The sequence below is a fragment of the Giraffa tippelskirchi genome, chromosome 8 (assembly GCF_054371585.1).
Source record: "Giraffa tippelskirchi isolate mGirTip1 chromosome 8, T2T-mGirTip1v1.2.pri, whole genome shotgun sequence".
Classification (NCBI taxonomy): Eukaryota; Metazoa; Chordata; class Mammalia; order Artiodactyla; family Giraffidae; genus Giraffa; species Giraffa tippelskirchi.
In genome coordinates this window covers 109,162,042-109,189,903 of record NC_137282.1, presented here as the reverse complement: position 1 = coordinate 109,189,903, position 27,862 = coordinate 109,162,042, and the positions used below count along the sequence as shown (strand labels likewise).

Here is a 27,862-nt window from a genome sequence, read left to right as displayed (position 1 = left end):
CTTCTGCCCGTAACAGGGATTAGAACTTGCTTCCAAGCCAAATCCTTGAACTGCAGACAAAGATTTGCTCAACTTCCAGCTTTATCCAGGGAGTCAGTTCAATTTCCCTACTTGTACAGGGCCTATGGCCTCTGTGATAATTTTATTTGTCCACTTGACTAGGCTATGATGCCAGGCACAGATGTAGGTCCTTTGGATAAAGCAGTAAAGAAACCAACAAAAGTGATTGTCTTTCTAGAACTTATGTTCTAGTGGGGGTGTAGGGTAGGGGGTAGGGGAAAAATATAAAATAAGATTTATATACAAAGTATATATTACATCACAGGGCTAAAAGTGTTTCAGAGGAACTACAGCAGGGAAGAAGGATGGAGAGACATGATACTAAACAGAGGGTGGAGGAAGGTCTCACTGAGATGACAATTGGAAAAATCAGAACAAAGGAAGGAACTGGGCAAAGAGAGAAAAGTGGCTGGGGAAGAGTAGGGCTGAGGTCAGATTGCTGTGGGGTAGGATGCAGATTGGGCTTCCCAGGTGGCACTACCGGTAAAGAACGTGCCTACCAATGAAGGAGACCTGAGATGTGGGTTTGATCCATGAGGTCAAGAAGATCCCCTGGAGCAGGGTATGGTAACCCACTCCAGTATTCTTGCCTGAAGAATCCCATGGACGGAGAAGCTTGCCAGGCTACAGTCCATAGGGTCACACAGAATCGACATGACTAAAGCCACTTAACCCACACATTCATTTTTTTACATTTAAAGTAGCTCAGTTGTGTCCGACTCTTTGCAACCCCATGGACTATACAGTCCATGGAATTCTCCAGGCCAGAATACTGGAGTGGGTAGCCTTTCCCTTCTCCGGGGGACCTCCCCAAGCCAGGGACTGAACCCAGGTCTCCCTGCATTGCAGGCGGATTCTTTACCAGGTGAGTCATAAGGGAAGCCCAAGAATACTGGGGTGGGTAGCCTATCCCTTCTCCAGGGGATCTTCCTGACCCAGGAATCGAACCAAGGTCTCCTGCATTGCAGGGGGATTCTTTACCAATTGAGCTACCAGGGAGGCCCAAAATCTGACACTTGTAGTTTGTTTCCTCCTGCCACTTAATTAAGAGAGAGATAAAAAATGTCTGACACTTGCAGCCTATTTCCTCCATTTGGAGACCCCTAGCCTGCCTGCCTGTTACCCTCTCATTCCCCCCTTTTCTTTTAGGAGAATTATGTTGCCTAGGGAAAGGGGCGTCGTTTTCATTCCATAACTGCTTCTGAGCTGATAAGAGGTGTTGTCCCTAAATTGGTGAGGTAACATATTCTCCTAACCCTCATACTGAGGGTCTCTGATCCAGGGGCCCCAAGTAGTCGTTGGAGAAGCTGCCACAGTGGCAGGAGTTTGAGCAACCATTTGTAACTTAAAAGCCTTCATGTGGCTAGAAACAAATCCAGTCACACAGTTACAGATGCAGGGAGCAAAGAGCAAAAACGGAACAACCAGCAAAGTTGAAAGTCACATTATGTCTACAGTTAAGGTACAAAGTGTTGTACCAGTCCATTTTAGGATTGTTAGATGTCATCAGATTAAGAAGAGGCATCATGTGTGATTATTGTTGTTGAAGGTAATCGCATACTTGGAGAAAGTCCTTTCCTTGTGGAGATGCCCACCACGGGAAGCCTTCCACAATGAAGAGAGGAGCACTCCGCAGACCCAGCAGTTAGACCGATTGTGAAATGCAGCATAGGAGTGAGCCCAGGACAGGAGGGCATTGTCTTGAGAATCAAACAGCAGACTCAGGATTTTTGGAATCAGCAGAAGCAGGCTCACCTAGATTATCAGGCCCATCCGGATCAAGTTCAAGGGAAGTTGTGATGCTCATTGTCCTTGCAGGAGTCCACATGGCATGAAGAAGCACTGTGGGGAAAGTCCATTAGTAGCCACCATGTCTTGGGTCCTCTGGATGACCTACTTGTCTTGAAGATCCCAGACTAGCTCCCAAGATGTCAGATTCATGATCTCTGAAGAAGATTTAGCTTCAGGATCAGGGACCAGGCTTGATCACTCAGAGCTTTCGTGTGGCAAAAGTTTTAATACAGTGAAAAAGGGCAGAGAAAGCTTCTGACATAGACATCAGAAGGAGAATGGAGAGTCCACAGAATGCAGGTTAGGAAGGGTCCTGAGGGCCATGAAGGTTTTGGCTTTTACTTTGGGTGAGATGCAGAATTTTGAGCAAAGGAATTCTCTGTTCTGACTCCTATTTTAACAAGATTACTTTGTTGTGTTGAGAACAGACTGTAGGGAGACAAGGAAAGAAGAAGGGAATCCCATTAAAAGGTTATTCCAGTAATCTGGGAAGGTTATCTGGTAGCTTGGATCACAGTGGAAGCAGCCAGAACCTCTTACTACCCTGGTATGGTTGAGGGTCAATTCTTTTTAAAGGGCTTGTGGAATGGATAGGGCAGAGACCAAAACACTGATCAAAAATGATTAAGTCCTCTTTCAATAATCCTGCAAATGATTGCCACACCATCTGTGAGCAGATAATCACCAAATTTGGTCATCAAATCCTCCATCATTACCTTCCTTGCCATCTCCTTGGGGTGTTGGATGGCACTTCTTCTAAATGGGGAAACTAAATTTTAACAAAATTTGTTCAGTGAATCATTTAATTAGAAAGGAGCCTCTGCATATTTCACAGGCTTTTATCTCTATTCTGAAATTGGTTGATAACTCCTTCCAGGAGACCTGTAGTCATCCTGTTGATTTAAACAGGTCGAAATTGCCATGATGGGATTCCAGAGTGAGATTATGCTACAAGGTATTAACCTCCCACAGACCCCACCATTTATCTAGTTGATGCACAGGGCCTTGAGGTAATTTTAAAACTTTTTTCCACCTTATCTTAAGAAGATAAATGAAATGAATTGAAACATTGGAAAACTTATTGAGATAGTTTAAGGATTATGTAGGAAATGGCAACCCACTCCAATACTCTTGCCTGGAGAATCCCATGGACAGTGGAGCCTGGTGGGCTACACTCCATAGGGTTGCACAAAGTTGGACATGACTGAAGTGAGTTCACACTTAGCACTGAGTGGAAAAGTCAGATTACCTCCAGCAATCTCACTTTGGAGGACTCATTCCCCCTGCTCACTGGGCTGCCTCCTTCTGCATGCAGTAGGTCCTCCAGGGACAGAGGGAGGATGGAGCTCTCCCTGGTAACATATTTCTTTCTGGTCTTCAATGGCAACTGTGCTGCTTCTGCTCCAGGCCCATAAAGATGGAAGGAACCAAGCCTGGCCCCAAATCCAGGTGTCCTGGGGAGCCTGTATCTGACTCTCAAAGTCACCCTCAATATGCCTCAGAGTTTGGAGATTTAGAGAAGGAAAACATTACCAGAATGGGGGGTTGGAGACCAGGTTAGATCTAGCTTTCTTGTCCCTGGACCAGGCCAGAGTTGGGCAGCACACAGGGACAGAGTGCCCCGTTGTTTTTTCCGTGGTGCCCACAGTCCCTTTCAGAATGAAAGATCTGAAGGTTACCTCCATACCACTGCTTCTCAAGCTGGTGAATATTAACCTTTGGTGTCTAAAAGGCCATGCCAATTTTTCTTTGGCTTTATCCTATTTATTAATATAAACTAAGTTGAACGAGTACCCACTCCCACAGGAATCCACGAAGTCATGCTCACTTTGAATTTGAATGAAATAGAATGCAGGTTGTAAAGATATAGTGTTAATATAACTTTCCTTAACTGAACTTCAAACAAATAAAACTATTGCTCAGCCTGGGAGGAAAAAAAAAAAAGGCCCAGAGGATGAGTAAGGAAATTCACAATGCCCTGGGGCTGACGTGGGGCATAAGGTTACCTGCCTGTCTTGGGCATCTGTCCGTGGCAGGGAAGGCGCTCAGGCCCATCTCTGACCTAGATGGAGGGCTGGTGGAGATACCAGTTTCATCCTCAGTGACAGCTTGTGTCCAGTGTTTGTAAAATTACTGTCAGCTGAGCTGAAGGGACTCTGCTATGGTGACGTGTCCTACACAAAGAAATGCTGAACCTAAGCTATGGCTATGAAAGGCATATTGGAGACCACTGGGGCAATGTTTACTACAACTGGTGGTGCCTTCTGGTTTGCATGAGAAAGATAGAAAATGAGAGGGAGAACTCCTAGGTTCATTCAAGCCCCCTGGCCTCATCCCCTGCTTCCCCTTTTAGGGTTAATAGCTTTTGGATGTGTGGATCACAACAAACTGTGTAAAATTCTTAAAGAGATGGGAATACCAGACCACCTGACCTGCCTCCTGAGAAATTTCTATGCAGGTCAAGAAGCAACAGTTAGAACGGGACATGGAACAACAGACTAGTTCTAAACCGGGAAAGGAGTACATCAAGGCTATATATTGTCACCCTGCTTATTTAACTTATATGCAGAGTACATCATGAGAAATGCTGGACTGGATGAAGCACAAGCTGGAATCAAGATTGCCGGGAGAAATATCAATAATCTCAGATATGCAGATGACACCACCCTTATGGCAAAAAGTGAAGAGGAACTAAAAAGCCTCTTGGTGAAAGTGAAAGAGGAGAGTGAAAAAGTTGGCTTAAAACTCAACATTCAGAAAACTAAGATCATGGCATCTGGTCCCATCACTTCATGGCAAATAGATGAGGAAACAGTGTCAGACTTTATTTTTAGGGGCTCCAAAATCACTGCAGATGGTGACTGCAGCCATGAAATTAAAAGACGCTTACTTCTTGGAAGGAAAGTTATGACCAACCTAGACAGCATGTTAAAAAGCAGAGACATTGCTTTGCCAACAAAGGTCCATCTAGTCAAAGCTATGGTTTTTCCAGTGGTCATGTATGGATTTGAGAGTTGGACTATAAAGAAAGCTGAGCGCTGAAGAATTGATGCTTTTGAACTGTGGTGTTGGAGAAGACTCTTGAGAGTCCCTTGGACAGTGAGGAGATCCAACCAGTCCATCCTAAAGGAAATCAGTCTTGAATATTCATTGGAAGGACTGATGCTGAAGCTGAAACTCCAATACTTTGGCCACCTGATGTGAAGAACTGATTCATTTGAAAAGACCCTGATGCTGGGAAAGATTGAAGGTGGAAGGAGAAGGGGACAACAGAGGATGAGATGGTTGGATGGCATCACCAACTCAATGGATATGAGTTTGGGTAAACTCTGGGAGTTGGTGATGGACAGGGAGGCCTGGTGTGCTGCAGTCTCTGGGGTCACAAAGAGTCAGACACGACTGAACGACTGAACTGAACTGAACTGAACTGAGTCAGGCTGAGCCTAACAGGGAAGGGAGACGCTTACCTTTGTCCAAAGCAGGCTGCAGTGGATTAGGAGGCCAAAGTTTGGTGACCACAGTAAGTCCTCAGGATGCTCTGGAACTGATACTGGGGCTACAAATCAAATTATTCATGCATCTGCCACTCTCATGGAGAGATTTCTTTTCCCTGAAGACACAGGGAAAAGACACCTCGGTAAAAAGAAGCAGAATCTGCCAAGCTGGCTGTTTGTTCCTGGTGCTCGAAAGACCTTTTGGCACTGTGTTAGAGTTGGAATTCTGGTGCTAGGGCCAGGGAAGTACATGTGGACAAATTCAGAGCAAGCAGGCCTAAGGTATACAGGGAACAGACTGGCAATGTCCAAAAGATGGAGGGGGCAAGAGGAAGAAGTGTGAGCCGTCTGCACCGGAGCAGGCACTGGGACAGCAGGCTGGCTTGGCAAGTTCCCAGGAGTCCAGCTAGGTGGACAGGCAGTCTGGTTAAACACTAGGGTCCAAACAAACAGCAAGCTCTTACTCCTCATACAGTAAAGTGAGGTGTTGAGAAGAAGCCTTACCAGTCTCATGTGTTTTTACCCACCCCTCAGGAAACAGAAGTACCATGTCTTGAAAGTTTGAAAAGCCCTCACATAACAGTCTGTGCTGAAAGATCCCTCCGGCTCCACCCCATCCAACACACACAGGCACACACACATGTATCTCTGGTATAGCAAGTAAGGAGCTTTCATGTTTTCAAGCCCCTTGAGGAAATTTAAACTAGGTAGGCCCTCTGGAGGGGTTAGGGTTGATGGAGGCTAGGTCTTGAGTCAGTGAGCAAAATGTTTGCTCGGGTTTTCCCATAAGATATTACGGAAAAACCCAAATGAACATTTTGGCCAACCCCCAAAAGTGGCTGGACCCAAAAGGGATTGCTGCGGGAACTCCCTGAGCCTGAGAAGATGGAGAATAAGCAGACAGGGGATTGCAGCATGAGAAAGTGGAGTGAATTTGCACTTGACTACCAGCCAACCATCCCTCCTCCCCATACAGATTTGGCCACATCATCAACAGCCTTTCTCTGACCTCTCACCCAGCATTCTGTCTCCTTATTTCAGAACTTAATGAAATGGCCATGATCTCAGGAACACAGGAGCTTAAAAAAATCTTTTTTAACCATTGTTTTGTCCTGACTATGCAAATTCTGCTTTTGCTTCCCCATGTCAAGACCTAAGAACCCTTTTAAAAGATAGCCATCCTTTGGAATTAGACATCTCTTAAAGTAATCTTTTAAATTGAAGATAGATTCCAGGGTCAACATAAAAGACAGCCAAAGAAAAGCTTAATCCCCATTGTTTATCATTTTCCAAAGTCCGCTTCCCTTTTTTGCCTTTGCACTATATATGTGTGTTTACATGTACAGAAATAGTCTATGTTAAATTATGGATTAAGTTTGTTTTCAGTAATAATGCAAATGTCTGAAAGTCTTCAGAGTCTCCAACAACTAACTTCTACTTTCTTTGTGCTATCTATACATAAAAAAGTAAATTTAACTTGATGCTGTTTTGAGTCCTCATCATAAGAACTGTCATCTCAGTTGATTGGCTGAATTGTAAATGTTAGTTGATTTTCAAAACAAGATTTTGAGCCCCCTTGGTTCACATGTGTTCATGTGCATTGCTATAAATTTGTATTCAAAAAGAAAATCACTACTCACTGAATTAACTCTAAAAGATAATGTGGAGCCATAGTAGCCTCCTAGAAATCACTCTATTAGCCACAAAACTTGGAATAATTGTTTCTGCATTTATTTATTAGGTCTACACCTCTTTTTCCATAAAGAATCTGAAGTAGCCTTTTGGAATATCAATAAACATCTATCTCCAGCTCACACATACAATAGTTCATGGTAGTAATTATATATTTTCCTTTTTAAAGTGTTTAAATGATTTTGCCAAAGGCTTAAACATGATATGTTTTTATATATTTTATATTATCTAGTGGTAAAGAACCCGCCTGCCAATGCAAGAGATGCAGGTTCAATCCCTGGGTCGAGAAGGAAACGGCAACCCCCTCCAGTATTTTTGCCTAGAGAATCGCATGGACAGAGGAGCCTGGCAGGCTACAGTCCATAGGGTCACAGAGTTAGACATGACTGAAGCAACTTAGCATGCAAACACGCACACAAAACAATCAACTTCAACTTTATACATTTCTGTGTTCCTGAGTAATGTAACCCCATGGAACCTGAAATTTACATTATCGTGAACAAGTTGACCATACAGTTCAGTTGTCATATGAAGACCAGCCAGAAAACCCAAGGTCCCTACACCTTTCCCTATTGCTGGGCACCAGCAGCAGTTGCCCTCTGGCTCTCACTCATCAGCATCAAGTATGAGGAGAATCTTGACAGTTCTCTTTTTACTCAGCTAGTTGACAAGAATTTTTTCTTCAATTGAAACTTCATTATTTCCTTTTGTGGGTATCTTCCTCAAATTTATCTTTAGTCCAACAATCTTCTTCTCTGTGATTATTTCACTCTGAAGTTTTGTCACAGTTTTCCACTGCAGCTTCCAAGGTCATTCGAAACCCGTGTGCTCATAACAATTAGCATCAGCAGTAATGTTAGAGCAAAGGCAGAAATTATAATTCATTTTATATTGGCTTTTCTCAAAATACTAGTTCATCCAGGTGTTAACATGTGTTATGAACAAAGGTTCCATGGTTAATAATGGTTTGTGAAACACTGGTGATTATTACACACATTAACATTTTAAAGACTCCAAGAAGTCCTTCAGTAAAGAAATTTGCTTAGTTTGACTTTTTCCAATTTTACTTGCCACAGACTCCCCCACTAATACCAATTTCATGAAAGATAATTTGGGATATAAATATTCATTGTTCTTACAGATTACTAGGGTAGACAGTCATTATCCAGATGATACAGATGAAGATATATTTACAAACTGAGATAACTACTCTTAAGACCCTGACTTGGGCTGAAAGTTGGAGAATATTTTTTTCAAGGATGTCACTTTTTTACTCAAGACCTGATTGGTGAGCAGGAGTTAGCTACCTGCTGTTGGAGTAGGGTGGCATAAGGACCCTTCCTTAGGTCATGTGGTCCATTCTTCTGCCTCAGTGAAATGGCTCCCAGGCTTCTAGGTCAGCTTAGAAGACATGGACGAGGAAAATATATTTCATTCTCTGTGACATATGGCCATCCATTTTCATCCCTGGTAATACTGCTATTTCCTTAGAGAGGGAAAAAGAAAGAACAGAGAAGCACCACTGAAGCTTTTTGGGGAAGCAAAAAGCCTCCTGGGATTAGGAGACAGCTGAGATGTGGGAGGTGGTAGCTGGGGAGAGAAAAGAGGGAGATGCCAAAGATAACACTCATTTTTATAAGACTTAGTTATTTTTTACAAATGATCGTACAGTCTGTTCAACTGTGGTCTGTGAAACATCGACTGTCACTTATCATCACTCATCAGTAGCCAGAGGATATTGTGTAGTACAAACCTCAGGAGTTTAGCATATTTTCCATCATACACTTGTTACTTGAATGCTGAAATTATTCACCTTCACCAATGAATGGACTAAATTTAGTGTTTAGAGGATTGAAACCAGATGCAGGAGGCATTCACAATTAGGGAAGCAATTGTGAGTTTATTTGAAGACCGTAATGTTGAGGATTCTTTCTTTGATCTTTTTTCTTGCAATTTTCAGAGAAAATGATCTGAACATTCTGCTTCCTCTGGCAGAGCATCTAGTTTTGAGAAATTTGATATTCACCTCCTTCAAGGCTCCCCTAAATGCTACACCGTACAGTAAGGCAGACCTTATTGCAACATTAAACAGATGGTGGTGGCTTGTCTGGAGTAACATGGCTCTTGATGACAGACCAACAGAGGACTATTGATACATGATTTACCTTAACAGGCATGTTCTGGCCTGGGAGATTAGATGGTCAGAAATCCAGGAATCTGGCAGAGAGCAATAGAGAGAAAGAAAGAGAGAATGAAAAGAAACAAAATATTTAGTCCTAGGAGTACAAGTAGGATGGATTATCAAGAAAGAATAGGGTCTCCAAGGGTTAAAGCTTAGGGGAGGGGCAAGAAACCAAGAGTGTTAGAAAGAGAATGTATTGCTCTGAAGCAGTGCAGACCTATTGAACATCATGAGATTTCAGCCTGCCTCAAAGATGCACACTTGGTGTTGTGAGAACTCCTGTTCTGGCAGCAAATCCAGTGTTATTAGATTGGCCCTGAGGGTTTAGGGAACAGAGTTGGAACAGAACAGTGTCAAGAGTTGCGATGCCAGAGGCAGCCCTTACAAGTGAACTCATCTGGGCACATTTTGATCTTTGGGTTGGTGGCATTGTAAAGTTAGCACATGACTGTGAGTAGTGACAACAAAGTGAGAAGCCCTCTCTATGAGAGCTTGCTCTGGAGGAAACCTTACTAGTTTATAGTTGAAGTTCTGAGAAATCTGTTATTTAACTTTCAATATAATGTGTTCTTCGGAGTGCAGGTTCTGAAATCAAATGGATTAAACCTCGAATCTTCACTCAGACACTCAGTCACTGCTGTATCAGTCAGGTTCCCTTCAGGAAAACAGAGCCATATCAGTTACTAGATGCAACTTAATAAAGAAAACTAATCACAAGTGGAAAGAAAGATGAAAAGCTGAACAGGAGACATTGCGATCCATCCCTTTTGCCACCTCTCCATCTCAGGATCTTTCAGCTCTAGTTCACACTGAAACTTGTTTACTTCTTCACATATTTCCCAATCTAATTTCACTGGAACAAGAATCTTATGAGATCAGTTCTTTTTTGTTCGGTGAAACTCTTTATTCCAGGGCCCCTCATAGGAGCCCTATGGCCCCTCATAGGAGCCCTATGGCTTGGATGCTTTTGAGTAAGGAGCTCGCCCTTGGTCCAGTCAGCAGTTTCGGAAGGAGTAGGGCAGGTTGATATGGTCCAAAATATGGCTTCCTGGGGGCTTCGCTGGTGGGTCAGCGGTAAAGAATGTCTCTAATGCAGGAGTTGCAAGAGACACAGATTTGATCCCTGGGTCAGGAAGATCCCTTGGAGTAGGGCATGGCAAACCACTCCAGTCTTCTTGCCTGGAGAATCCCATAAACAGAGAAGCCTGGCAGGCTACAGTCGATAGGGTTGCAAAAAGTTGGACACAACTGAAGGAACTTAGTATGTACGCATGCATGACTTCCCAGTGCTGTTCCTCTAGAAGGGCTGTGACTGGGTAACCAGCAGGGGTCTCACTTCTGTCCCTGTATTCTTGGGCTCTCAGGGGTATTTTGGTTCCCATAATTCCACAGGAGCTAGAACTCCTGGCCACTTCTGCTCACTTATGGTTCAGACCTCTATGGTCCCTCTTTCCGCTTTTTCTTTTCTGATTATAGTACTTACAGATATTTATCTTGTTTGAACATGGTCATTTTTTTTTATTTTGTTTTTTGTATATCACAGCAGTGCTTTTAGAATAAAGCAAAGCCTCAAATTTTAATTTACCACACCATCTCAACCAGAGTTCATGCCACTAATTTCTAAAATTTATGTTTAATACAAAGTTGGAAGTTATCAAAATTAAGTTTATATGAGAAACTCTTTTAAGAATAACAGGTGACCAAATGGAGAAAAGAAGAAAGAGATAAAGGTAAGATTAACTCACACGTTGAAGGAACTTGACGTTGATACCAGAGAAGGTATATAAAGAGTATTATGAAGACTATAACTTCAAGCATAGACAGTTTTGGTGACCAAGGTCTCCTTATCTTAAAATCAATAACTCTCTTATATTAACAAAGCAAAAACAAAACCCATAAACAACAATAAGAATAAAATAAAAAAACAACCAAAATACCAATATTGGTGAATGGATGACTCAAGTGATGCAGGGAACATGAGCTCAAAGACAGTTGTGGAGATTGAGATGAGGGTAAGACGCTTTGTCTTAAAAATCATCAAATCCTCCTTGCCTCCTGGCCAAATATCCCAAACCAACCAATAAAAAATCATGAATAGACTGGGACTAGGCAATATATGAAACCATGTGAAAAAAGTGAACTGCCCACGAGGTTAACTGTTGAGTGAACAGAGTTTATAGGGAGTAAAGGATCCTGGCAGAGGATTTCTCAGCCCGTCTCAGTTTCTGCCACAGAGGTGGATAGAAAGGAGGGGAAGGCAGAACTAAGCAACTCGACTCTGTCCCCCAAACTCCGGGGTCTGTGTGAGTCCTGAGCACCTCCCCAGACTGACTGTGGATGAGGAATGTCCTTCCTCAGTTTCTCAGTGGTCTGTCAGGACTTACACCTAAGCATTTTTTGGTGTTTTCTTCACCAATGCATTTGGGAGAGTCCTCTCACCTTCGGGGTTGGGGATAGGGCAAAGGAGGACTGAGAATGTTCTGGCCTTGGCATCTGAGGGAGAGAAAATCAAAGCTTTCTGAGGATTAGGATGTAGCGGAAAGTGGGGCTTTCTACTACCTTTCAGACTTACAGAGTGAGCCCAGATTGATTAAGGAGTGAAAGAACTGTCTTCAGCAATAGGATTCTTCCTGGTTGGAAATGTTGTGGCTGGACTTGCTGATTGGAGAAAGGAAGGCTCATTTAGTGCTGGCAGAAAAGAAAGGCCTGGATGACATCTGCAGAGCTGTTCTTGTCCTCAGAACAGACAGGATATCAGGTAGCTGCCTCCTGAATGATTGCACTGGGGCTGAAAAGTGGATCAGGCCCTGGAGAGTCAGAGGGGGAGAAGTCCAAAGTGAGGTGAAACTGACATGGAGAAGGGGAGGGTGGGCAGGGGAGTCGAGGGACCTGAGACCTTTTCTGGGCCCTGAGACCCTCTCGCAGTGTGGCTTGGTCTTTTCTTTCCTCTTCCAGAAAAAAGGAGGACAAGATTATTTTCAAAGTCCCTCCAAGTCTAATACTCATTCATACAGGTTGGGTAGAGGGATGGGGGCACCCAAGGGCATGGAGAGCGGCTCAACTGGATGCTAAGGGGACAATTTCACTTTAAACATCAAAATGGCAAGAACGGTAAAGAAAGGACCCGGTTTCTCTCCTCTCAGAAATATCAGAAGATTTTAGATATGATTTCATCAAAGTGTTTTTTTTCTCTCTCTCTCAAAAAAAAGATTATACTGTATTTTACTCATAATCACTTCCAATGGCTTCAATACTTCACCAGCATCAGTGTAGCTGCTGGTTTTCACGTTTAAGGTGGAAGATCTTCATTTAATGATCTTAAAAGTGGTGGTATGAAGCTGGCCCATGGCCACACTCTGGGCAATTACAGAGGTTGTGTCTAATGTTTTTGTTCCTTTACTGTTTATTGAGATCCAACCCTCACCTTTTCTTCCAGATAGAAGAGTCCCAAGGACATGCCTCTTTAGAGTCACTCACTATGTATCCAATATTTGTTAAGAGCTGCTGTGTGCTGAGATCCAGCACTGAGATAGACGCTGACGACAAAGGAGGAAACAAGGCAGACGAGATCTCTGTCTTCTTGGTAGCTACAGACAGATGTGCACACAGAGGGGCACAGCCTGGAAACAAGAAAGCAGAAAATAAGTTATGAAATTTTGTACTGGGATGAGAGCTGTGAAGTGGACAAAGAGCTGAGAGAGGGGAAATGACTGGGTGAAGGTGAAGCCCTCTGGGTGTGGGGCAGAGGTGAGGGGAACTTTTGTGTGTGGGCAGAGGTCACATTTCCTCTAAAACTTGTAAGGGAAAGCAGCTATGTCAACAGCGCAGCCCTGACTCTAGGCAGAGCAAAACTACTGTGGTGTCTGCCAGGTAAGAGGGACCAGTGAAAGGAGCTGATGGATCCTCAGGGAACTGGAAGGATGAATGCATGTGCCCTTTCCTACACACTATCGTATGTGGAATTTTAATTTGTAAGATTTAGTTTAGTTATCAAGAAAACCTTCCTAAGTTTACAATATTAGTATGAAACACTGGCAAAGGCTCTTAAGATGAGCTGGAACTGCTCACAGGCCTGCCCTGTACAGGACCTGTCAGGAATGAGCTTGTTGTGTTGTCACTTTCCATGGGAAGATCAACAGGGGTGCTTGTTTGCAAAGTTTGAGACTGGAAAAATCTCCACTTAAAAAAAAAAATCATTCCACCAGTGGAAGCCCAAATAATGGAAAATGAATTTGAATGATAAGTTAACCCTTATTGAACTTAAATCTTTGCCAAGCTCTTAGAAATTGTTTTACATCTTTATTTTAAGCTTCATCTTTATGAGGGAAGAGTTATCATTATGTCAGTTTTACACATAAAAGCAACTACAAAGAAGTCCATCTGCTAACAGAAGACCCCAAGGCCATAGAACCCCAGACCCTGTTCACTTAACCATTAGGTTACGCTGCTTGAGGCATTAGTTTCCCATAAGGAATTCAGCTTATACAACATTAATAAGGAGGTGTGAAGTTTCTCTATGTTTCTAGACTTCTTTAAGAGAATGTCAATATTCCATCCATGAGTGACATTTGTGGAACTCAGGAATTTGCATTTTTAGATTGTTGTCTAGTTGATTCTAAATGCTGTTGGCTAATGTCTGAAAAGCACACACAGAGCATTCACAAGCATGGAGCAAAGAGGCTGGATGGACTATGAATCCCTTCAATAATAAAAATAACAGTAGTAGTAGTAGTAATAATAGTAGCAACATCATTTCTTGAGTGCCTTTTCTGGGTCAGACATTATATCCTGTTCAGTTCAGTTGGTCAGTTTTGTCTGACTCTTTGCGACCCCATGGACTGCAGCATGCCAGGCTTCCTTGTCCTTCACCAACTCCTGGAGCTTGCTCAAACTCATGTCCATCAAGTCAGTGATGCCATCCAACCATCTCATCCTCTGTCGTCCCCTTCTTCTTCTGCCTTCAATCTTTCCCAGCATCAGGGTGTCTTCCAATGAGTTGGCTCTTCCCATCAGGTGGCCAAAGTATTGGAGCTTCAGCTTCAGCATCAGTCCTTCCAATGAATATTCAGTATTGATTTCCTTTAGGATGGACTGGTTGGATCTCCTTGCTGTCCAAGGGACTCTCAAGAGTCTTCTCCAACACCACAGTTCAAAAGCATCAATTCTTTGATGCTCAGCTTTCCTTATGGTCTAACTCTCACATGCATACATGACTACTGGAAAAACCATGAGATGAGTGCAATTGTGTGGTAGTTTGAATATTCTTTGGCATTGCCTTTCTTTGGGATTGGAATGAAAACTGACCTTTTCCAGTCCTGTGGCCACTGCTGAGTTTTCCAGATTTGCTGGCACATTGAGTGCAGCACTTTCACAGCATCATCTTTGAGGATTTGAAATAGCTCAGCTGGAATTCTGTCACCTCCACTAGCTTTGTTCATAGTGATGCTTCCTAAGGCCCACTTGACTTCATACTCCAGGATGTCTGGCTCTAGGTGAGTGATCACACCATCGTGGTTATCTGGGTCATTAAGATCTTTTTTTGTATAGTTCTTTGTGTATTCTTGTACCTTTTCTTAATATCTTCTGCTTCTATTAGGTCCATACCATTTCTATCCTTTATTGTGCCCATCTTTGCATGAAATGTTCCCTTGGCAACTCTAATTTTCTTGAAGAGATCTCTAGTCTTTCCCATTCTATTGTTTTCCTCTATTTCTTTGCACTGATCACTGAAGAAGTCTTTCTTATTTCTCCTTGCTATTCTTTGGAACTCTGCATTCAGATGGGTATATCTTTCCTTTTCTCCTTTGCCTTTAGCTTCTCTTCTTTTCTCAGCTATGTGTAAGGGCTCCTCAGACAACCATTTTGACATTTTGCATTTCTTTTTCTTAGGGATAGTCTTGATCACTGTCTCCCGTACAGTGTCATGAACCTCCATCCATAGTTCTTCAGGCACTCTATCAGATCTAATTCCTTGAATCTATTTGTCATTTCCACTGTATAATCATAAGGGATTTGATTTAGGTCGTATCTGACCTAAATCTCTACTTTCTTTAGTTTAAGTCTGATTTGGCAATAAGAAGTTCATGATCCGAGCCACAGTCAGCTCCTGGTCTCGTTTTTGCTGACTGTAAAGAGCTTCTCCATTTTGGGCTGCAGAGAACATAATCAACCTGATTTCAGTATTGACCTTCTGGTGATGTCCATGTGTAGAGTCGTCCCTTGTGTTGTTGGAAGATGGTGTTTGCTATGACCAGTGTGTTTTTTTGACAAAACTCTGTTAGCCTTTGCCCTGCTTCATTCTGTTCTCCAAGGCCAAACTTGCCTGTTACTCTAGGTATCTCTTGACTTCCTACTTTTTCATTCCAGTCCCCTATGATGAAAAGAACATCTTTTGGGAGGTTAGTTTTAGGTTTTGTAGGTCTTCATGGAACCATTCAACTTCAACTTCTTCAGCATTAGTGGCTGGGGTATAGACTTGGGTTACTGTGATATTGAATGATTTTCCTTGGAAATGAAGAGTTCATTCTATCGTTTTTGACTTTATATGAGATGTTTCAATGTGTGATTTCATTGAATCTTGATAATTCTGCAAGGAGCATATGATTTTACATTTTACAAATGAGGAAATCAATGCAGAGAGAAAAGTAACTTGTCTAAAGCCATGCAGACAGTGAGTTGTAGAACTGACATTTAAACTCCACCTGCCTGTTCATGTTCCACAACATCATACTTGGTATCTGTCATTCTGCAGGGTCATTTTTCAATGCTGGGTAGCCAGATCAACCTTGATTGATTTTTTTTTTCTTGTCTCATCTCAAAGTATAGCCAAATATTTAAATGAAATCTTTCTAGATATCTGGCCTTTGGCAAATTGTTTAGCCTCTTATTATCATCTTTGCAAAATTGGAAAAAAAGTAGTGCCTACCTCATAAACTTATTGTAAGGATTAAGTGAGATAGTCTACATAAAGCATTTAAAGAAGAATCCCACATTCGGTAAACACTCAATGAATGAAAGCTGTTATTACTATTACTGCCATTATGCTGTCCAATTCTTCCTCAAATTAATTTGGACAATTGTCCCATGATCAGAATTTCTGACAACCAAGAATAATGCTGATTTCCTCTTGACCCTCTTGAACTGGCAAAAATCAGCCTCTTCTGTAAAAAGCAAAAGCAAAGAGTCCTCAGATACCTTTGACCAGCCCTCACAAGATAACAATCATGGCATAACATTTCTCATCTCAGAACCCTCCAGGGGCAACTGGAGCTCTACTTGTGCATTTGCAAGTTCCCTTCTCATTCCTGCTGTTTTTCTTTTGTTAGGTAAACTTACACTTTTCACTAATCATTAACATCCTCCCCATCTATCCACCCATCCATCTACAAAATAATTGTTGAGGACCTATTCTGTGCCACACACTCTTCCAGGCACTGTGGATGCAGCAATGGGGAAAAAAAAAAAAGATCCCTCCCCTCTTGGAGCTTACACTCTAGTGGAGGCTGAGAGATTAACATTAACAAATAAGACAAGTATAAAATCTATTCAGTTCAGTTCAGTCACTCAGTCGTGTCCGACTCTCTGCGACCACATGAATTGCAGCACGCCAGGCCTCTCTGTCCATCACCAACTCCCGGAGTCTACCCAAACCCATGTTCATCGAGTCGGTGATGCCATCCAACCATCTCATCCTCTGTCGTCCCCTTCTCCTCCCGCCCCCAATCCTACCCAGCATTAGGGTCTTTTCCAATGAGTCAACCCTTCGCATGAGGTGGCCAAAGTATTAGAGCTTCAGCTTCAACATCAGACCTTCCAATGAACACCCAGGATTGATCTCTTTTAGGATGGATTGATTGGATCTCCTTGCAGTCCAAGAAACTCTCAAGAGTCTTCTCCAACACCACAGTTCAAAAGCATCAATTCTGCGGTGCTCAGCTTTCTTCACCGTCCAACTCTCACATCCATACATGACCACTGGAAAAACCATAGTCTTGACTAGATGGACTTTTGTTGGCAAAGTAATGTCTCTGCTTTTAAACATGCTATCTAGGTTGGCCATAACCTTCCTTCCAAGTAGTAAGCGTCTTTTAATTTCATGGCTGCAGTCACCATCAGCAGTGATTCTGGAGCCCAAAAAAGTAAAGTCTGACACTGTTTCCACTGTTTCCCCATCTATTTCCCATGGAGTGATGGGACCAGATGCCATGATCTTAGTTTTCTGAACGTTGAGCTTTAACCCAACTTTTTCACTCTCCTCCTTCACCTTCATCAAGAGGCTCTTTAGTTCTTCTTCACTTTCTGCCATAAGGGTGGTGTCATCCGCATATCTGATGTTATTGATATTTCTCCCGGCAATCTTGATTCCAGCTTGTGTTTCTTCCAGCCCAGCGTTTCTCATGATGTACTCTGCATATAAGTTAAATAAGCAGGGTGACAATATACAGCCTTGACGTACTCCTTTTCCTATTTGGAATCAGTCTGTTGTTCCATGTCCAGTTCTAACTGTTGCTTCCTGACCTGCATACAGGTTTCTCAAGAGACAGGTCAGATGGTCTGGTATTCCCATCTCTTTCAGAATTTTCCACAGTTTATTGTGATCCACACAGTCAAAGGCTTTGGCATAGTCAATAAAACAGAAATAGATGTTTTTCTGGAACTCTCTTGCTTTTTCGATGATCCAGCGGATATTGGCAATTTGATCTCTGGTTCCTCTGCCTTTTCTAAAACCAGCTTGAACATCTGGATCCTAAAGTAGGGAAAGTGTACAAAGAATGTCAAGGAGTGCAATGGCAATTTTGAAGAGTGTTTTCAAGGAAACCTGCACCAAGAAAGTAATATTTCAGCTAAGGCTTAAAGGAGGTGAGGGAGTAAGTCATGTGGATTTCTGGGGGAAGAACTTTGCAGGGAAGATTTTAGCAAGTAAATAGTCTTGAGGCAAGCATATTTGAGTGGGAGAAATGGTATTGGTAGCAGAGTCAGAGGAACTATGTAGACCCTTTTAGGTCACTCTAAGTCTTTGGCTTTTACTGAGTGACAAGGGATGCCATTGGAGGGTTCTGAGCTGAGAAATGTTATGTTGTGACTGATGTTTTCATGGCAACACTCTAGTTCTTCCACTGAGAATGGATTATAAAGGGGCAAAGACTGAGGTAGAGTGGCAATTACATGACTGCAATAACGCAAGGTCATTAAGGAGAAAAGAAAAATTTTATTAAAATAATATTGGGTAGCTCATCAAATATGAGAAGTCTGAAAGCCAGCTCTGTCACACTGTAGAACTGGCCCTGTGATGTCCCTCCACTGCCAGCACTGCACCCTCAATGTTGTAGCCTGCACTCCAAATGCCACTGATGCCAGACCCATCTGCAGAACCACTGCCTAATGTCATCCTAAGTCACTTCTGATCATTGGGCTTCTGATTCTAGGTCTGGAGCTATTACTCTTGGATCAGGTAGCTATGCCCGTGCTCTAGCTACAATTTGTTGTTCAGTCGCTCAGTTGTGTCCAACTCATTGTGACCTCATGGACTGCAGCATGCCAGGCTTCCCTGTCTTTCACTATCTCCCAGAGTTGATCAAACTTATGTCCATTGAGTCCAAGATGCCATCCAACCATCTCATCCTCTGTTGTCCCCTTCTCCTCCTGCCTTCAATCTTTCCCGGCATCAGGGTCTTTTCCATTGAGTTGGCTCTTCCCATCAAGTGGCCAAAGTATTGGAGCATCAACTTCAGCATCAGTCCTTCCAATGAATATTCAGGGTTGATTTCCTGAGGGTTGACTGGTTTGCTGTCCAAGGGACTCTCAGGGTCTTCTCCAACACTAAAATTTGAAAGCATCAATTCTTTGGCACTCAGCTTTCTTTATGGTCCAATTCTCACATACATACATGACTACTGGAAAAACCATAGTTTTCACCAGATGGACCTTTGTTGGTAAAGTAATGTCTCTGCTTTTTAATATGCTGTCTAGATTTGTCATAGGTTTTCTTCCAAGGAGCAAGTGCCTTTTAATTTCATGGCTACAGTCACTGTCTGCAATGATTTTGGAGCCCAAGAAAATAAAGTCTGTACTGTTTCCATTTTTACGTCATCTATTTGCTATGAAGTATGGGACCAAATGCCAACAATCTTAGCATTTTGAATGTTAAGTTGTAAACCAGCTTTTTCACTCTCCTCTTTCACCTTCATCAGAAAGCTCTTTAGTTCCTCTTCACTTTCTGCCATTGGTGGTGATAGTTTAGTCGCTAAGTTGTGTCCGACTCTTGTGACCCCATGGATTGTAGCCTGCCAGGTTCCTCTGTTCCTGGGATTCTCCAGGCAAGAATACTGGAGTAGGTTATCATTTCCTTCTCCAGAGGATCTTCCCAATCCAGGAATGGAACTGGGGTCTCCTGCCTTGCAGGCAGATTCTTTACCAATTGAGCTACCAGGGAAGCCCCAAACAGTTTTGTCCCAGATCATGTTTGGAACATTTTTTTCCGTGTTAATACTGGAGTGGATAGCCTTTCCCTTCTTCAGGGAATCTTCCCAACCCAGAGATCGAACCCAGGTCTCCTGCATTGCAGGCGGATTCTTTACCAGCTGAGCCACAAGGGAAGCCCAGCATTCTGCCATTAGGGTGGTATCATCTGCATATCTGAGATTATTGATATTTCTCCTGGCAATCTTGATTCCAGCTTATGCTTCATCCAGCTTGGCATTTCACATGATGCACTCTGCATATAAGTTAAATAAGCAGGGTGAAAATATACAGCCTTGACGTACCCCTTTCCAAATTTTGAACTAGTCCGTTTTTCCATGTCTTGTTCTAAGTGTTGCTTCTTGACCTGCATACAGGCTTCTCAAGAGGCATGAAAGGTGGTCTGGTATTTTCATGTCTTGAAGAATTTTCCACAGTTTGCTGTTATCCACACAGTCAAAGACTTTAGCATAGTCAATGAAGCAGAAGTAGATGGTTTTCTGGAATTGCCTTGCTTTTTCTGTGATCCAACACATGTTGGCAATTTGATCTCTGGTTCCCCTGCCTTTTCTAAACCAACTTGCACATCTGGAAGTTCTCAGTTCACCTACTGTTAAAGCCTAGCTTGAAGGATTTTGCTGCTGCTGCTGCTGCTAAGCCGCTTCAGTCGTGTCCGACTCTGTGCAACCCCATAGACGGCAGCCCACCAGGCTCCCCTGTCCCTGGGATTCTCCAGGCAAGAACACTGGAGTGGGTTGCCATTTCCTTCTCAATGCATGAAAGAGAAAAGTGAAAGGGAAGTCGCTCAGTTGTGTCAGACTCCTGCGACCCCATGGACTGCAGCCTACCAGGCTCCTCCATCCATGGGATTTTCCAGGCAAGAGTACTGAAATGGGCTGCCATTGCCTTCTCCGGAAGGATTTTGAGCATTACCTTAATAGCATGTGAAATGAGTGCAATTTGTGGTAGTTTGAACATTCTTTGGCATTGCTGTTCTTTGGGATTGTAATGAAAACTGACATTTTCCAGTCCTGTAGCCACTGCTGAGTTTTCCAAATTTGCTGGCATATTGAGTGCAGCACTTTAACAGCATCATCTTTTAAGATTTTAGATAGCTCAGCTGGAATGTCATCACCTCCACTAGCTTCATTGGTAGTATTGCTTCCTAAGGCCCACTTGACTTCACATTTTAGGAAGTCTGGCTCTAGGTGAGTGATCACACCATCATGGTTATCGAGATCATTAAGACATTTTTTGTATAGTTTTTCTGTGTATTCCTGACACCTCTTCTAGTTGCAGTGGAAACAAGCAAAGTAAGTGCCTGACATCCTCAATTTCTATAGTGGGAGATGGGTAACTCCCAACCATAGGACATGGATTTAAAATGCTAATTGGCTGTAAAAGAATGACAAGTATCCACAGCTGGTGGGCTTCTCCTGTTCCTTAGCCCTTGCACTTCTGCCATGTTGTGTACCAAATAGCAGTTCGGGGTAAGTTTTCTCATGGTTTTTCCACAATGGCAGCAGCAGAATACAACTGTTCTCATAATTATCCAAACTAGTTATCTACACCTCACCTTCACAACACTGGTGATTCAGGTACATAATGTGAGCCATGTTGAGATGTTATTTCCGTTGTTCTATGGCATTTACCTATCCCATCATTGACGGAATACTGATTTCCTCCTCCTGCTCCTTTCTTATCCCTATAACTGACAGTTCAGAATGGAGAATATACAGGGAAATATATTGAAAACTGACATGTGAAGTCAGGGATGAGTAATGAACACCCCGGTATCCTCATGCTGCTGCTAAGTCGCTTCAGTCGTGTCCAACTCTGTGTGACCCCATAGACGGCAGCCCACCAGGCTCCCCCACCCCTGGGATTCTCTAGGCAAGAACACTGGAGTGGGTTGCCATTTCCCTCTCCAGTGCACGAAAGCGAAAAGTGAAAGTGAAGTCACTCAGTCGTGTCTGACTCTTTGCGACCCCATGGACTGCAGCCTACCAGGCTTCTCCGTCCATGGGATTTTCCAGGCAAGAGTACTGGAGTGGGGTGCCATTGCCTTCTCTGGGTATCCTCATAGCTGTCAATATATTTACCTCAAGCACTTTGTCAAAAGATGAATCGTTATTGAATGAACCAAACATCCAAGATAAACAGAATTTACCATCTGCCATTCCTCACTTATCTTAGAGAGACTAGACAACCAGCCATTATGTTACATTCTGTAAAGACTTCTTCTCTACCCCCACCCACTTTCTATTTAAATTCAATATTAATAGGTACACGATGACCAAGAGGAATTCACATGACTTTCAGACCTATACACTGAAATGGCCTAAAAAGGCTAATTCATTGACCCTACTTGCAAAATTGTTAACTAAAAAGTTAATATTTGCAGATACTTATTAGAGATTGTGAGTATATTACCCTCTTCACTCTTGTTTGGTCTTATGTTTTCAATTTTTACTTCTTGCTTAAACCTTTCAGTGTTGTTAAGCAAAACCTTGATGAGATTTTAGAAGATAGTTCCCCTGCTGAAATAAACTGGGGAGCTGTTAAAAATGCCTACATCTGGGCTCACCCATAACCAATTAAGTCAGACTCTCCAAGGCTCAGCCCCCCCACCCTCCTTCATTCTGCAGCCAGGGGCCGAAAACCACTGGTCTAGGCCTTGGAAGCATTTGGATATTGAATCAAAGAACATCCAGGTGGTGGCTCAGCTGGTAGCTGAACTTGACTCAGATGAGACAAGGCAAAGTATCAGGTAGTCTAAAGATAGCGTAGGCTTTACAGCAGGGAGAGATAAGTATTTACACAGGGCTGTGAGGAGGTAAAGAGGTGAGGCTGTACGGAAAACTGGTGCCTCCTGCCAAGGTCACACTGTTCTATTCTTGAAGAAGAGTTAAAAAGCTGAATTCCACCCAAGGGTAGAATCAGCCTTACAAATGGGCAGATGATTGTCTCAAGTAAATCAAACAAGATGTAGGAAAATGGGTTGGAAAGGGAGTGTCTTGTCAGGGCTCGAGAGAGAGATACTCAGAGATGATAACAGAGGGAACCAGAGACTTTGGTTTGGAAGGCAAGGCTGCAAGCGAAGGCAGTATCTTGAGAAGTGCAGCTCTCAGAAGCAGCAATGGCAGAAGCCCTGTTGAGGCCCTGTAGGCTTAGGACTAGTCAAGTAAGCCACTGGGGCCTGTGCAGCTGCTTGCAGGGCGGCAGGGGGCGGTTAGGGAATCTCCTGGAGCACTGGTAGTGTTATTTGGGAGGACTTCCTGGTTTCACTGCCTCCAGGTCTGATTTCCCTGGCCTTCTCAGGGATTGTGGCCCCTCTGCACCTCTTGAAAGTGTTAGTCGCTCAGTCGTGTCCGACTGTTTGTGACCCCATGGACTGTAGCCCTCCAGGTTTCTCCATCTGTGCAATTTTCCAGGCAAGAATACTGGAGTGGGTTGCCATTTCCTTCTCCAGGGAATCTTCCAGACTCAGGGATCGAGCCCAGGTCTCCCGCATTGCAGACAGACTCTTTACTGTCTGAGCCAACAAATAAACTGCTGTTGTGATTAAGCCAATTGGAATAAGTCCAGTTTCAAAGAAGAACTCTGAATGATACACAAACTTTCTTATTTAAGATTCATTCAAGTCAACAAGACAGATAATACTATTCCTACTGAATAGAAAAAAAAAAGTGAGAATCAGAAAAGTTAAGAAGTTTCACCAAAGCCAGATAGCCAAAAAATGGGCTAAACTCAAGTCAAGTTCCCATGTGAATGATTGCAGAGCCCATGCCTATTCCTCTGTACAGAGTCTGGAAAGGGGCCGCAGAGGCTGTGTAGGGGAAGTTTGAATATCTTTGACTTGGCAACCTTCTCTTTCATGGTTCGGCTGAGGGCAATGACTTGGGGCTCAAGTTTGCCTAAAATTTGCTAACAAATGTTTGCTTTCTTTTCAAGTTATTCAAAGAATGTGGGCTCTGACTGGATGTTTCCATGGTTGTTTTTGTACTTCATAATTTCCTAGCAATAAAGTCTTTCTGAAAAATTTCTTCCTTGTCAACACAGAACTTGCAGGAGAAGGGATTTTCCCCTATTCCTCAGTCAGTATCCAAGTGGTCACATGTCTGTGGCCTGGAGACCTGGTTTTAGAAGAGCTGGGTAGGTAGTGAGTGTCCAGCAGAGAAGAAACCAGGGTCACTGTGGGCTCCCCTTCTGGGTGGCGGCTCAGAGAGACCACCCACCCATAACCTCCAGAAACAAAACATTTACTCCAAGAACCACTGCAGCCAGAGCAGCTTTATCCAGCAAACCGACTCTAGTTCTCCTTGGGAAGGCCCTGAATTTAAAGCTGGCAGGGACCTTAAAAATCTCATTTCGCATGTGAGAAAGCCATTCCAGAAGGATTTTCCTGAGGTCGCGTAATTAGCGGCCTGTAAGGCTCATTGCTTTGAGTTGAACACAACAGGAACTACAGAAGCGATATAATCTGAAGAAAAAAAAAAAAAAGGAAGGTTAAGAAAAAAGAGCATATGGATCTTGATGTATTTTATAACCGGGGAGACACCGAGAAGAGTGACCGTGTGAACTGTGAAAGCGCTGCAGGGACTCAGGGGCGGGCGAGCCACGAAGAGCGGGGTGGACGGACAGGCTTCTGGCGAAGTGGAGAGGCCGCCGAGGGGCCGGCTGGGCCGGGGCGCGGAGACCAGCCGGGGCGCGGCGGCCGCTCTGCGGCAGAGCCCAGGAAGGGGAGCCAGCCTCCCCACTGCAGCTCGCTCTGAAACCCTGGGTCCCGGAGCAAGGCCGGGGAAAGCCGTGGAGACGGCTCTGCAGAGTGAGCCCGCGGTTAGGGAGCGGTTTCGCCCTCCCCTGTCCCCGGCCTGTGGGAGGCTGGCTCCTCGCCGCCTCTCCACTCGTTTTCTTGGTCGCCTGCAGCCGCTTCAACCGTGACGACACTGCGGAAGACGCAGCACAGACAGCCTTTTTCCAGCTGGCTGGGGGTGGGGACACGGGCGGAGCCGGCCCTCCCCTCTGCTCACCCACACTGCTGGCGCCGCAGCGCTGCGCGCCTCCGCCCCGCGATCTGATCCTTTCTCTTAAAAATGAAATCCTGCAACTCCAGGTGCAGCTTTCAAATCTCAGTTTCAGTGTATTTGTGTTTCCTGCCTGCCGAATCCAACGAACTGCTAGTCATGGTGCAGGGGGGAAAGAAAAATGTACCTGTATGCTTCTTCAATAATTTATTCACAGTAACCACGATGCGGAAAGAACAGGCGCATACTGTAAAATCCAGGAACAGGACTGTCCAAAGAATGGGAGCAAGACAAGCAGGTCACACAGCCGCTGTTCCAGAAGGTGGCAGGGACCCTGCCCTTCCTTCACTGGTTGCCTCCACCTCCTCCGCAAGGGAGAAGGGGAGAGGAGGTGGGGGAAACCACTCTCGCTCCACCCCACCCTTTACTTTATAGTTTGCAAGAAAAATAGGGTCTAAGTCAGTTACCCAAGTTTTGGTTGACTTTGCTTTTTGAAGCACTATCTAAGGGCCGCGTGGTCCTTCCAGGATAGATAGAAAGCTTTTATCATTCATTCATTCCACAAATATTTACTGAGTGCCTAATATGGGCCAGGCATCCTTCCAATGAAAAAACCTAACATCTTTGCCAGCCAGAGAATTTACATTCTCAGGGAAGAAAAGGAAAATAAAGGACATAGCTAATAAATAAGTGAATTACATGTTACAAGGTATTTTAAAACCATAAATCACAGTAAGGGGGAATCAGAGTGTGGTGGGTTCCTATTTCAAGTCAAGTAGCCTAAGTAAACCTGGGTAGGACCACACAATGGAAAGTGCCAGGCAGGAATGAGACCACCTGCAGATTAGTTACCCCTGCCCTGGGGCAGTCCCTTAGGAATGCTTCTTTGTGTTCATAGATTTGCATAAAGAGAGACCCTGGAAAAGGGTGGCTGCCTTTCACTTCTAGAATAGGATGGGAAGTGAACCATCAATAATTCATATTTTAATAGAGCAAATAGAGAATTATAGCTCTGACTTCCATTCCTAACCTCTGGAGAACTGGGGAAAGGGTTATGATTCTCCAAAACAGGTAAGAAGCTAGGAGAGGGGAAAGATGATAAAATAAAAGGGATTTTGTGTTCTGATGGGAACAAGGGTGCAGAGGTTGCTTCTGAGAAAGCAAGTGTGAGGTGGGTCCAGCTTTAGTGCAGAAAACAGCTATATATGGCATAAAGTCAAAGGATATACTTTAATAACCCTAAATTAGGGCCAATAATAACAACACTAGTTAACAATATCTGGTGTTCATTGTGTGCTTACTGTGGCATTGTGCACAGGTTTCACCGCTAACCAACCTCTTGGACTGGCTTTTCTTCTACTGTGTTTCACGTAAGCTCCGTGAGAGGACTTGCTCTGTTTACCGCTGTGCCTGGAACAGTGCCTAGCACATGACTGGTGCTCTCCATCCATGAATGAGTGATTGCTTGGTGCTCCTGCTGCAGGCCTTACAGTGAGAGGTTGAGGAGGTTTTAGGCCCTTTATATTCTTCAGAGTGTGGCAAACATAATGATATACCTCTTCATTCTTACAATTAACTGTTCTGCCAGTGACTCCAGGCCTTCTTAGAGTGCTCTTTCTTCTCCTTACAGTGTTACCCTTTTCCCCTGCCCGATGGTGGATGGGTGGGTAGAGGAAGAAAAGATGAAACTGAAACCCCTAGAACAGAAACTGATGGCTTACAGGAATTCTTGAGCTTGTCTTACAGAGCAACAAAGAAGAGAATAGTTTGCTAATTCTGCTTGTAACCGGCTTCACTGATTAACCTCGCCCAAGTTATTTTGTTTTTCTTTCTCTAACTGCATCCCCTCCCAGCTTCAAATAGCCCAGTTGTTTTACAAGAATTTGGAGTCAGCTCCTGCCCAGTGTGAGCTGGTTAAGACTGGTTGGGACCACCCACCCTACAACTAGGCCTGTGCTGGTGTCCAATGAATGGCCTTTTGACGTCAGAGGGCTGGAAAACTCCACCCTCGGATCATTAGGAGCATGTAACTTGGATGTGCTTACACAGTTCGCCAATTGCCACACTTTTTAGCAACCTCCACCCTTTCCCAGTGCCCAAGACCCCCCGACCAACTTATCCCATAAATACCCCAACCCTCTCAACCTCAGGAAGGCAGATCTGAGAACTGTTCCCGTATTTTCTCCCTTGGCTGCCTTGTGAGTAAACACTTTCTTGGCTGAAAACTTCAGCTTCTCAGTGTTTGGCAAGCTGCACATCTGGCAAACACACCTGGTCATAAAAGGAGAGGATGGGGGAGGAAAAAACCGTATCTTACCATTTATCCGTTACCTCATTTAGTGCTTACAGCAACCTATTTTACAGAAGGGAAACTGAGACTGAGGAAAGTTAGGTAGTTGCCAGGACCTTATGGCCAGTTAATGCCAAGGAGCGTTGGACTCCAGAGCTGTGCCCTTACCTGTCACGGTAGCTGGGCGGAAAGAAAACATATGTCATTAGGTTGCATCACCTCCACTGTCCTGCTTGCTCCACCTCCAGGTGTAGGGCAATATTTAGGGCAGTTTCCTTGCTCTCTAGCTGCTGCTGCTGCTGCTGCTAAGTCACTTCAGTCATGTCCGACTCTGTGTGACCCCATAGACAGCAGCCCACCAGGCTCTGCCGTCCCTGGGATTCTCCAGGCAAGAACCCTGGAGTGGGTTGCCATTTCCTTCTCCAATGCATGAAAGTGAAAAGTGAAAGTGAAGTCGCTCAGTCGTGTCCAACTCTTCGTGACCCCATGGACTGCAGCCTACCAGGCTCCTCTTTCCATGGGATTTTCCAGGCAAGAGTACAGGAGTGGGCTGCCACTGCCTTCTCCATTGCTCTCTAGGGGCCTCTCTAATAAAAGCATGCAAGTCCTTTAACAATGAATTCAAAGCAAGAGACCACGTTATTTTATTTCTTGGAACAGTGAACTGGGTTGAGTTCACTATCATTGGCTCAGTGCTTGAGGAGTATTGGGCCTCCTCAAGATAATTTGGGAGCAGGGTTGCTGTTATCACTGTCTGGCCTGTTTACTGCCTCTGAGGTTGTCAAGGGACCAGAGTTCATTAGTGCCTGTCTTGTACTTGGTGCGAAGCAAGTCCGTGAGTGGGGAGCATCAGGAGGTCGAATACTGC

The 27,862-nt window shown here is 43.9% G+C and overlaps 2 long non-coding RNA genes across 4 annotated transcripts in view; one reads left to right on the top strand and one right to left on the bottom strand.

The window, feature by feature from the left end:
* The window catches only part of LOC145516821 (uncharacterized), a 145,801-nt gene that overhangs the window by 82,280 nt on the left and 35,659 nt on the right, over positions 1-27,862 (top strand). The gene's annotated exons all lie outside the window — the stretch shown is intronic.
* On the bottom strand, positions 19,664-25,077 carry LOC145516838 (uncharacterized). Its single transcript, XR_014061801.1, has 2 exons — positions 24,892-25,077; positions 19,664-24,160 (listed from the first exon to the last, which is right to left on the bottom strand). It is a non-coding gene; the product is annotated as an uncharacterized LOC145516838 (long non-coding RNA).